The sequence below is a fragment of the Tupaia chinensis genome, unplaced genomic scaffold (assembly GCF_000334495.1).
Source record: "Tupaia chinensis unplaced genomic scaffold, TupChi_1.0 Scaffold000392_1, whole genome shotgun sequence".
Taxonomy (NCBI): Eukaryota; Metazoa; Chordata; class Mammalia; order Scandentia; family Tupaiidae; genus Tupaia; species Tupaia belangeri.
This window is the reverse complement of record NW_006159894.1, coordinates 6,028,913-6,041,781: the sequence shown is the minus strand read 5'-3', so window position 1 is coordinate 6,041,781 and position 12,869 is coordinate 6,028,913. Positions and strand designations below refer to the sequence as shown.

Genomic DNA, 12,869 nt, shown 5'->3' with positions numbered 1-12,869 from the left:
ACTTGGGCCATTGTTTCATGGCCCTGAGAAACCTCAGGAAAACCCAGTATATTTTGATGATGAGCTTTCTGTCTGTGGAGAACCAGAATCACTGGAGTTAACTAAATATGTTCGACTATCACGGCGTACCTTTTCGGGCAGGTGGCCTGCACAAGCCAGTTCATTTCTTTGCCACGTCACAGCCCCCACTTTAAGGGACTGGTTTTTTTTTTCTGAATTAAGGATTTGGAAAGGGATGATGAGCTTTCTTTCTGCAATAGATCACCTTACGTCGCTTAGCTGGGCTTCTCACAGCTTGTCCAGCTGTTCTACTTATGTAAGCAGTCCACTGTTTTGGAGATTTTTTAACCTCCTTCATGTTCTTATTAGTGAAATGAGAGATACTTTTTCTAGGAAGACCAATGGGATGATCGTCAATGCTATTATAGAAGTTCCGTTTTTAACACTGTGGGTTTTAGGTGCCATAGTCTCTTAAATACTGGTGCCTCATGGTACCTCGGTCCATCAGCCCAGCACTAGCGCTGACAAACCTCTTTGGCCAGCCTACGGCATCCCTTCGCTCCTGGTCCATCCCCACTCAGGGTCGTTCAAACACAGCCTGGTGTGCGGCCCCAGAACTTTAATCTTAACATCAACCATATTTCACTTTTTAAAAAGTCTATTTCCAGGACCAGCAGATGGCATAGTGGTTATGTTGCCTGAAACACATGCCAGGTGCGTGCAGGTACATGCTCAAGATCCTGGGAGGAGAGTGGAGGAGAAAGGGATTGTGGTGTGGCCACCCACCCCCACTCCCATAGGGTGATTTCTCACTTTTCCTCTCACTGTCTCTGTCTCTCTCGCTCAAGCCATAAGGCAAAAATCTCTAAAAAAGGTATTTTCTTCTTTCACGAGTCAGAGAGACAGGAAGAGATGAAAGAGAGTGTAGCAGAGAGATAGCACCCATAAACGGATCCTGACATCATGATCTACCTCCAGCTTCAGCCAGCCCCAGGTCTTGGGCTTGTGCGTTCCTGGTGGCCTCAGGGAGGTCTTTGGATGTCATCCTAGAATCCTACCACACAGGTGAGCGTCAGCCTTGCAGATCATCATATTTTACCATTGTACCACTGTCTGGTTTGTCATATCTTAAAGAACTCACGCAGAAAAAGTTTATCTACCATTTGTTATATTTATACAAGTGTTACTGGTCGAGTTATGGCTCTCCAAAGTAGTTATATTAGAGTCCCAACCCCCAGTAACTCAACATGTGCTGTTTAGAGATAGAGTCTTTCTATGATAATCAAATGACAATGAAGTCATTTGCACACATCACAGTCCAGCATGACTGGGGTCCTTATGAAAAGGGAAACTTGGGTACAAAGACACACACGACAGGAGACCACCATGTGAAGATGGAGGCTGAGATTAGAGTGATGCATCTACAAGTCAAGAAATGCCAAAGATTGCCAGCAGCCCACTTAGAACTAAGAGAGGGGCGTGGCATAGAGTCGCCGTTGCCAGCACCTTGACCTTGGGATTCTAGCCTTCGGGACCATAAGACAGACAGATTCTGTTGTCTCAGCCGCCCAGTTTGGTGCCGTGTGATGGCAGCCTTAGCAAATGGACACACCGAACATGGCCCTTTTCTGTTACTCTTCTTTTATTCCCCAGGGTCCATTATTTCTGGTATCATTTCCCTTCAGCAGGAGGAACTTCCTTTAGGGCTGCTATTCATCTATCTTCCAGTTCATGGAGCCTTTCCTCTTCTCCTCTGTTCTTCAGCTGAGCCTGTAATGAATTAAATTGTGTTCTCCCCAAATTCATGTCTAAAGAGGGCTTTAGAATGTGACCTTATTTGGATATAGTATAGGTGATGATTAATTAAGGATGTAAAGATAAACTCATTCCAGGTTTAGGGTGGGTCCTAAATTCAATGATTTGTGCCCTTGTAAGAGAAGGGCGAGGGAGATCTGGACGTAAAGAAGCAGAGAGAGAAAAAGGCCATGTGAAAATGGAGGCAGAGACAGGCGTGATGCTACCATAAAAAGTACACGGAGTCATGAAGAGTGGGAAGAGGCTTGGAAATTCTTCCCTAGAGCTTTTGGAATGAGTGGCCCTGTCAACAGATACCTTGATTTCATACTTCCAGCCTCCAAGGCTATAGGACATACATTTCTGTTACATTAAGGCAGTTTGAAGTAATTTGTTACGACAACCCTAGGAACCTAATATAGTACTATATCCTGTCCAGTGAGGTTTTCTGTTTTGTTTTTCTTTTATTCTATAGGGTATGTATGCTTGAGATGAGAGAGACAGAGAGATTGAAAGTGAGAAACCAACCTTCGGGGGGAAGGGCATGCTGCAATCCCTTCTCCTTCATTCTCCTCTCAGGATTTGGGGCACACGTACATGCTGGCATTTTTTTTTTTTTTGGAGAGGTTTTTGCTATAGGGCACGTGCGCTCACCAGAAAGACAGAGAAAGACAGAGAGACAGAAAGTGAGAAATCCCTCCCAGCGGGGATGGCCATGCCGCAATCCCTTCTCCTCCATTCTCCTCTCAGGATCTTGGGCATGCATGCACACGCGCCCGGTGTGAGTTTAAGCCGCTGGGTCCAGGACGTGAACCGCGGTCGACTACGTGGGAGTCCAGCGACATAGCCATTACACTAACTGCTGGTCCCCATGCTGGCACGTTTTTCCAAGCTGCCAGGCCCAGGACTCAGACCACACAGATGGTCATGTGGGATCTAGCCACCTTAGCCTCCATGCCACTGGCTGGTCTCCCCAGTAAAGTTTCATTTAAAGTTCTTTCTTTTTTTTTTTTGTATTAGTTTTAAGATTTGCATCTGGCTCCTTTCTATAGCTCCTATTTTTCAGCTGACAACATCCATGTATTATTTCATGAGCATTTACCTGTTCTTCTTAGAACCTAGTTATAACAGCTGCTTTAAACTGCTAATTAATTCTAATATCTCAGATTAGACATCTGTTCGTTCTTTTCCCCTAGTCCTTGATATTTACCTAATTTTTTATATGTTGAATAATTTGGGATCTATTCTGGACACTGTAATTATTACTCGGGGTCCTTTACAAACCTGCTTGATTTATTTCCACAGGAAAGCAAACGAGTTGGATTCAGATAAGAAGCGTCGTCTCTTTCTGCAGCAAGTGTTTCTGCAGCTCCACGTGGGAGCTTGTGCCCAGGTAGGCTGTTGGTCCCATGGAGGTGCAGCACCTGGCCCCACCCCTGCACACCTGGAACTTATAAGGCTCAGAACATTCCCTTCCCCAGCGCTTCTCTTTGGGTTGCTCCACTCTTGGCTTTGCAGGAACGCATTTTCCCATTCTTCTGACCAGAGAGATAGGTTTCTTTCGGCGTTGTAGTTACTCTTGATCCTGCCACCCTGTTCTACATGACTGAGGCCATCGTTGGGCAAAGTGGAAACATGAAAGAACAAGAAGAAGGTAATAAGAGTCTAAACCCTACCCTGCTCTTCTGAGCACAGGGTCCTCCTTTTGCCCTGCCTCTTGCCAGAAAAGATTTTTATTTTCCCTCAAAGTTTTAGCTGCCACACATGTCCCCAATTGGAGTGACTAGTGGCAGGGCTAATAGAGTTTAAAAAAAAAAGAAAAAAGAAAGAAAGAAAGAAAGAAAAAAGAGAAAGATTTCCAAAGAGTCTCTGTATTTTGCAGCTCACTGTAGACCTTTTCCCAGTTGTCTAGTCAGAGAAATGGAGGTTATCTCTCTCTTTTAGTTGTTCACACCTGCTGCTCAGTTCCACAACTGAGGCCTATGGAAAAAATTTGTGGGACACAATATGAAAAAAATGAAAGAGAAAAATCCTCAGGAAACTATCTCCTGTGCATTTCTTTCTCAATTTTTGTTTCCCCTTTCCTGGTATGTTTACTTTATAGGTGGTTCCTTTTTGTATTCTCCAGATGCTTTGATTGTAATGTTCACATGTTTACTTGTGATGTTCCGTGGAACAGCGAGACTATGGTAAGTTTACTCAATCTTGTCTGGCACTGGGAGTAGGTATGTCTTCTAAAGCTTCTGTATTTTACCTTTCATTTCTACAAGATGGGATGAGGGGGTGCTTCAAAGTCTAAGCCTAGAATGCCATGATCACTGGAAATATTTGTCCCTTTCAAAAAGCTCAGTTATTTTAGGGACCAGTAGTTGGTGTAATGGCTATGTTGCTGGACTCTCATGTAGTTGGCCGTGGTTCAAGTCCTGGACCCGGTGGCTTAAACTCATGCCGGGTGCGTGTGCATGCGTGCCCAAGATCCCGAGAGGAGAATGGAGGAGAAGGGATTGGGGCATGGTCATCCCCCCTGGGGAGTGATTTCTCGCTTTCTGTCTCTCTGTCTCTGTCTGTCTGGTGAGTGCACACGCCTTATAGCGAAAACCTCTCCAAAAAAAATGAAAAAAGAAAAACTCAGTTATTTTAGGCCAGTCAGGTGGTGTGGTGGTTAAGGTGGCTTGATCTCACATGGTCAAGTGTGCAGTTTAAATCCCAAAGCTGGCAGTTTGGAAAATAAGTTGGGTATGTATGCACGTGTGCTCAAAATCCTGAGAGGAAAACAGAAGAGAAGGGACTGGGACCCAGCCATCCCCCACTAGGGGGTTATTTCTCACGTTTCCTCTCTCTCTCTCCAGCAAGTGCACATTCCCTATAGCAAAAACAAAAACAGAACAAAAACACTCTGTTGTTTTATTTAAATCCTGAATATCCGTGAGGTCAACAGAAAAGATTCCTCTCAGACTTCCCAGTGCACAGGCTTGGAAATGACATCTTGGTGGTGGCTGTATCATCGGTGCTACTGAAGATGATCACTAAGTGTTTCTGTAAAATTTAAATTCTAGTGTTCATTCCCATCAAGTACTCCGGATGCACAGAATAAAAGCCAACTCAAAGAGGCCGAAGTACAAAGGGAAAGTAGTTGAGCATGCGTCGGAATCTCATGGAATCCGTGAACAAGAAACAAGAGGTCCTTCTCAGCTTCTTAGCAATGAAATCTAGAAGTCGAGGGGCTGGGAAATCAAAGCAGCATCTTTTCCGTATGTTTTCTTTGAAGGGGACACTGCATGGTCCCTTGTGTTTATTACTTTCTGTGGATTTGCTGAATTCTTTCTTTTCTCTGCTGGTAAAAAGAGGAAGAGATAGAAATTGTCTTCTTAGTCACAGGATTGAGCCACTGCATCAAACTTTCCCAAAGCCACCTCTGCCTCTCAACTAAATTTCATTGATGTGAATTAATCTATTTTTCAAATTACCAAAGAGAGCACCCTGAAAAAGTATTGGCCAATATGTGCTATTTAACCTAAGGTTCCATCAGCTCTAAGATTCTGACTCCTTTCTCTCTCTGGGTCCTTTCTACACTTCCAGCCTAGGTCTGCATCTGACTCAGAGTCAACAGATGGATGGGAATCCTGTTTTTAAATGACCTCCCAAAAAGGCAATTCCCAGTTTTCATGTGTTACAAATTTTAGTACTTAATGACTCCACTGGGAGGCTTTCCCTTTTAAGACCAATTTTCTCGGTTCTCTGAACATCGTTGGTGTGTGTGCCTCTTCTTCGCTAGCTAATAATGTAAGTAACTGCATATGTGTCTTCTTTATTAACTTCCACCCCTCCCTTTGCTTCTCCTATGCAAATATAATAAAGATTTGTGGGACCAGCAGTTAGTGTAATGGCTATGTCACTGAACTCCCATGTAGCTGACCACGGTTCGAGTCCTGGACCTGGTGGCTTAAATTCACACTGGGCACGTGTGCGTGTGTGCCCAAGATCCCAAGAGGAGAATGGAGAAGAAGGGATTGTGGCATGACCATCTCCCCCCCTCAGGGGGGTGATTTCTCACTTTCTGTCTCTCTGTCTCTCTCTGTCTTTCTGGCGAGTGCACACACCCTATAGCAAAAAACTCTCCAAAAAAAAAAAAAAAAGATTTGTTAAAACCTATTAACGTCTCTGGACCTGGCTGAGCAGAAGGTTCCATCATGGTAGTCAACATCCATCACAAGGAACGAAAAGTTCGACAACGCAGGGAACCCGAGAGCCAGGACATCTGCCGGAGGCTGTCGGTGGAGTTGTACCAGTTTCTGGCATATGGACCAACTGCACCTTCAACCAAGTTGTGCTGAGGAGGTTGTTCATGAGTCGCACCAACCGGCCACCTCTGTCTCTTTCCAGGATGATCCTCAAAGACGAAGTTTCCTGGCCAGGGAAACAAAATGGGTGTGGTCGCAGGTACTGTCACAGATGATGTGCGTTCAGGAGGTGCCCAAATGAAGAGCCGCATCCTCAAGGTTGGGACGAGAGCCTCACCTCCAATGAGCTGGCCCCGGACTCCCTCAAGGGCTGTGGCATCGTCTTGCTCTTTGACCCTTGCAAGTGCCGTGAGGGGTACCGGCATTTTGTCAAGGCTGCCAGAACCCCACACAGCCACACCAAAACCTATGGCCGCTCCAAGGGCCAGAAATTCCAGCACGTCAGAGGCCCACGTGACAGGCTACATAGACTAACCTCAGATCCTGTGTTGTTATTAAAAAGCTTTTGGACTCTGGGGAAAAAGAAAACAAAACATACAAACAAAAAACTATTAAAGTCTCCCATTTTATTTTGTATTTAATTTTTAATTTTTTTTTTTTTTGGAGAGGTTTCTGCTTTAGGGCATGTACACTCACCAGAAAGACAGAGACAGAGAGACAGAAAGTGAGAAATCATCCCCTGGGGTGAGGGGGATGGCCATGCCGCAGTCCCTTCTCCATTCTCCTCTCAGGATCTTGGGCATGCACGCACACGTGCCTGGTATGAGTTTAAGCCACTGGGTCCGAGACTCGAACCGTGGTCGACTACATGGAAGTCCAGTGACACAGCCATTACGCCAACTGCTGGTTCCCTGTATTTAATTCTTATTTCTCATAAAACTTGATTAACTATCTGCCTTTAAGATGGGCAGATCTATTTGCATCTTTCTAAAGAAGATTTAGTGTTGAAGGAGAGTGTTGCCAAATAAACAAATGTACCTAATGTATATTAAACCCAGCACTTTCTAATGTATTTTCCAAATATTCATGAGTTAATCTTCATTTAAGAGTATGTTACCAGACACGTAAAACTATTTTCTCATTTCCCATCTTGGGAAACTGAGATCCAGAAAAGTTAAATAAATCCAGTTATTAAGTGACAGAAGTAGACCCAGAACCAGGATTTATATTATTTCAAGCCTAAATTCTTGTTTTCCCCCCTTTTCTTTCTGTGCTACAATGTGTGTGTTCTTACCAGAGAGAGTGAGAGAGGAAGAGAAAGCACCCCGTTCCCCCATGGGCAATGGTCACACCACAATCCATTTTCTTCCTTTCCTTCCTCCTCTTGGGATTTTGGGTGGGCACGCACACATGCCCAGCATATTTCTCAAGCCACTAGTCAGGCACTCACACCGTGAAGTTGACCATGTGGGATTCAACCACCTTAACCGCCAGGCCATGGAGTGGGCCCTAAATCTCAAATTCTTATTAATTTCACTCAAATGCCTCCTAGAACTCATCAAGCAGGGATCCCTTTAAGAAGGAAAGGGTTTGTGCTTGGTGTCTTAAACTAGAACGAATGGAAAAAAGAGCTCATTTCCAGGGAGCAGTGATGGCCAGATCACCCTTTAAAAACTGTCTGTGTATGTGTATATGTTTCAGCAATGGTGTCTCCATGGTTTCTTTGAGTAAATGTGACGGGTGATTCACCTTACCTAATTAGATTAATGGAATGTTAGCTTAAGAGTTATTAATGTGGTGACAAATATCTCCTTTATACCCAAGGGCTAGTGGCTGTAGCTTACCTGTTATTCTTGAAAACAAAACCCTGAAATAATAATTGAATCTAGGTTTGTTTTCCCTCCTGTTTTGGGGCAAAGCAGGCACGGTAATTGGCTTGGATGTGAGAAAGCATCATGTGTAAGGACTGGCCTGGGAGACAGCAGAGGGCATTAAGCTTTGTTTTCTTTGTTTTGTTTTTTTCTTGGAGAGGTTTTTGTTATAGGGCATGTGCACTTGCCAGAAAGACAGAGAGATAGAAAGTGAGAAATCACCCCCGGGGTGGGGGGGTGGCCATACCGCAATCCCTTCTCCTCCATTCTCCTCTTGGGATCTTGGGCACGCATGCACAGGCGCTCGGCATGAGTTTAAGCCACCAGGTCTGGGATTCGAACCACAGTCGGCTACATAAGAGTTCAGCGACATAGCCATTACGCTAACTGCTGGTCCCAGGACGTTAAGCTTTGTGTGTGCCCACAGTCCTCCACAGCCACATTTTAGTGGCAACACATGTGCTCTGGAGGGTGAGGCAGCAGCTAAGAGCCAGGTGGGCATTCAACCTCTCTTGGTCTCCACAAGGTAGAGTTGGTTCTGGCACCAACCTCTTGGTCCTGGCCAGCGGCCTTTTCAGGGACAGAAGACATCTGGCTTAATTTCCCAGGCCCAGGAGGGTGGGGGCTAGTGTTTTAGAAAAAGCGAAAAGAGAGGAAGGTGGTAGTCGGACTTGGCACTTGTGGTTGTGAGCGTGGGAGATGATCTGACAGTAGGTGATGAGAAACAGGGCAGGTGGTGAACGAGGCAGCTCCTCGCAGCACTCCCGGAGTGGACGTTTGCTTTGGTTTCTATAACCTTCAGTAACTGGATTCTGAGCCCACACACAGGTACAAGGTGGAGGAAGTAACAGTTCAGAGGAAGCAACGGGCTTTTCCCCGGTGCCGCCTGCCTCCCCTGTCAGCACAAGGTGAGCTGGCAGATGTTTGCAGCTCTCTGCAGCATTTGGCTCCAGCTGTGCACACGGCAGGGCGGTAGTGGGAACATTATGTTCCCCACCTGCTCGTCCTGTTCAGACAGGTGAGAGCGTGTGTTTAAAGATGGCCGCTGTGTGTGGGTGTGTGGCCTGCACTGTGCGTGTATGTGGCCAAACTTCTATTTGTGAGGGCTTTGTCACAGCTAATGGAGCATGTTAACTTTTTTCTTTGAAAGTTGAGTATAAGGAAATAAACAATGAGTACTCTCCCCTGCACAGGTCCCTCAGTAGTTAGGGTGAAGTCGCCATCAATGAAAGACAGAGACACAGTGCACATTTAGGTGTTGCCTGACACTTTTATTCCCGGTGTAATTCCAGAACAGATTAGTTAGCTCAAACAGCTTTCACTTATTAGTCAATTGGCCAGCTGATAGTTTTACACAGAACATCTCTTTCTATTTACTATTTACACATTCCTCTCAAAAAAAAAAAAAAAAGAGAAAGAAAGAAAAGAAAGAAGAGTAAATCTTTCACTTACATCCTTGGACTAATTAAGGTAGCTCAGCTAAATCCTGATTTTCCTGATTGTGGACTAAAATGCTAGCCATCTTAGCCACCTGCTTATGGGCTTACCTCTTTGGTAGCTTAATTATAGACAGAATGAATTAACTTCATTAATCAAAAATTTATCAAGTACTTATGCTAATTTGTAATTATAGACAGAATGAATTAACTTCATTAAACATTTATCAAGTACTTATGCTAATGTGTCTTCTATTTTGGTATTTAGTAAATTACTCAGGTCTTTGAGTAATTAAAAATGCAAGTACCCAGTCCCTACTTTAGTCCTACTGAATCAGAATCTCCAAGGAGTAGCCTCTAGAAAGAAGATTTTTTAAAAAGCCTGTTTTCGGTGAGCTCTGCAAATGGAAAGAACAGGACAGTCCTTGTGTGTTGCTAAACTATCGTAGGTAAGCTAGAGCAATGACAGTTCATCTAGGCGCTAGTGAGATACGTACAGACACTCACGAGAGGGAGAGGGGGCTCTGTCAAAGGGAGGCCCGTGGTCCGGGGTGCCATCCAGTTAGTGCGGCACCTACCGTCCGTCAGACTGGTCAATGGGACACAGTCACTGCTGTAGACTGTGCCTCACATTCCCTCCAATCCGATGGCGTCAGATGTCGAATGAGAGTACAAGAGGACTTGAAAAAGTTTGTGGAGCAGTGAAATTAAGGTATAAGTTTGTATTTGGATAAAAAATGTAAAATTTATGCATAATTTTTTCAAAATATTGATTTTCCATGAACTTTCTGAGGACTCTTTGTACACCTTGCCCCATACCATCCTGCTCTAGTAACCAATGGACTAGGGGGACAGGAGTGGAGAGAAGATCTGCTCTCTTGTCGATGCTTTCATTTCCAACGGACCTGGTTGTTGTTAAGTGTATCTATGTATGTGTCCCACGAATAGGAGAATCTCCTACAGGGTCGTAATGACATGATCCCACTCCAGTGTTCAGCCAGCCCCACATGGTGGGCAGGCATGTGCCTGGCATACTCATAGAGGTTTCTGGCCATGAACAAGAACCGCAAGTCAGCCTCACAGAGCGTGGCATGCTGCTGGCACGCCACTGTCCACCTCCTCTAAAGAACATGGTCATGTTCCCCTGTGGCAGTGCGGCTCAGGACAGATTCACAGGAGAATGCCTACTAGGTTTACAATCAGAAAACACAGGGTTCAAGGCTGACCCTGTTATTTTATTAGCAAGGCAATTTACTTTGCCTCACTGACACCTTGTTTCTCGTTTTCTTATTTATCAAGGCAGGTAATAAAATCTATGTTATGGAGTTGTTTTGAGAATTATATAAAATAATAATATAATACAGAAACTGCTCACCATTGTGCTTGGCATATGGTTAGTGCTAATAACAGCATTTGTTTTTATTAATATAAATAATAAAGGACCTCTTTTGCATGTTCCTTCTCCAGAAGTCAATGCCAACCACTCTGCATTGTGCCAGTTCCCCAGGACTCTCTGACACCATCCCAGCACTCCTGGCCCGAGAATCAGGGCAATCATCTTCAATCTGGACCCCATTTTCTCTAATGTGGGTTAGCTTCATGAAAGTCCCCAGGTAATTTGTACACTTCCTCCAGCCCCCCCCCCCCCACAGGGCATGTCTGTCACTTGCTCACTTCTGTCCCCACAGAGGTTTATTGCTCTGGGTGGTGAGTCTTCAGCAGTGTGTGCATGGCACCTCCCAAGGAGCTTTGTTAGCATATATATGCGGCTTCCCATGTTGGACTTAATGAACCATCATTTCTCTGGCAGGGCATTGCTAAGTGCATTTTACCTTCTCAGACAGTGCCAATATTCAGGCCTGATTAAGAAAGACTGTCTTTGTGGATATCTGCCCAGCACTGTCTAACTCGGCTAGCACAGCATGAGTCTTCTAGCAAAAATGAATGGTGTTCACATAGCCCTTTAAAACTCAGAGATACTGACCCTGTGTGATAAGCCAGGGAGGGAGGATCCTGGCGAGAGGGAACACATGACAGGAAGAACTCTGTGTAGAAAGGGCTCTATATACAGCCCTGGGCGAGGTGCATCCTAGGTACACAACAGGCTATTGCGATTGTATGTGATTCTTGTGTGTGGCCCTCAGGATCCCCACCTCCTGGAAAGACCTGTTTCCATTTGAGGAGAAAAGTCTCCAGGCCTGGGAATTCAGAAATGAGCAGGTTGTTGGGGAAGCACGTAGCACCTATGACACGAGGTGTCATACACAGGCTGGCAGCAAAATCACAAAGAGGGGACAACATTGTAAACCTTGTTTTCTTTTCCTCTTTTGCTTCTACATTAGACAGGAAGGAGAGCAGCGTGTTGGAAGCTAATGCAGACATGGGAAATGATGCTCCCCTAAGACTCACTTCCCACGTTTTGTGATCAACATAGCCAACCTCACATTGTCACAGGCTTTGATTTTTGTCACTCTTAGCACTCGTGCTTGAGGGTTAGGGTTCTTGGTGGCTGCAGCTGATGCTGGCTGCTCAGCAACCACAGGTCCCACTGATCCTACATGCAAAGTCTCTCTGCCCTCTGCCAAGAGACTTAGAGCAGAGATTTAAGTAAAAGATGGGAGATGACTGACCCAAAAGAAGGAGGATATTCTGAAGTCAAATGAGACATTTGTGAAACACTTTGCAAAGTACAGATCTCAAATGATCTTCATCAAGAGCAGCAGCAGCAAAAACCCTATCGGGCACGGGGGGAGGGGGATAGACCTCAGCCTGCCCTGAAGCTGAGGCAAGGTCCTGAATTTCCTCCTCAGCCAGCCGCTGAGCCTGCACCTTGCTGCACGGAGGCTGCCTGCTCAGCCCTTGGAATTTCAGCTAAGCTGAGGACGCTGATTTTGGCTCAGTGGTTCCTTTTCTTCAGGAAAACTGTCTTCGGGGCTTTACCCTTGAACTGCCTACTGCTCATCTGACAAATGCAGACAGCACAGGCGTGAGCTAGTACTCTAGTGACTGAAAATGTATTGTAGGACATTTAGGATGCACGGGAAAACTTGCCAGTCGAACCCACTTCCACGCTTTTATAACCAGAGAAAACATGGAAAATACTCTTTTCCTTAGCCAGACCCTTACTGAAAGACGGTGTGTGTGTATCTGAGAGGGAGGGGGAGTCTTGCTTTCGTTCATCAACAAAGACATAATGGCTCCCAACAAGAACCAGCCCTCTTTCGGATTTGCAGGAAAGCAGGGCTGTGCGGACCCCAGGTGCCATACCAGTCCTGGGCAGGGACCTCTTTCTAGCCCTTGGTGATGTGCCTTTATCAGCAAGCAAACCCCTACTCCCGCCAGGCGTACACATGAGGGAGTATCTGCGTTAGAAAGATTCCTGCAACACGGCGAGGTGCAATTCAAAATCTGAGTTCTCCTTTCCTGAGCTTAGACTCAACTTCTGAGATAGAAGGCGCCATAGGCAGAGGACCGCAGGCAGAGACCGGAGAAGGCGCCTGGCACGAGCAGGTCGCTTCCAGCCGTGACTAAGAGCCGCCAGCAGGTGTCAGTGCGTCCTCGCGCTGCCGCTGTCCGCGGCCCGCGGC

The 12,869-nt window shown here is 45.6% G+C and overlaps 1 pseudogene; it reads right to left on the bottom strand.

Annotated features, from left to right (window-relative positions):
* The window catches only part of LOC102481578 (KATNB1-like protein 1 pseudogene), a 962-nt pseudogene extending 497 nt beyond the window's left edge, over window positions 1-465 (bottom strand).
* Window positions 466-12,869: the final 12,404 nt, after the last annotated feature.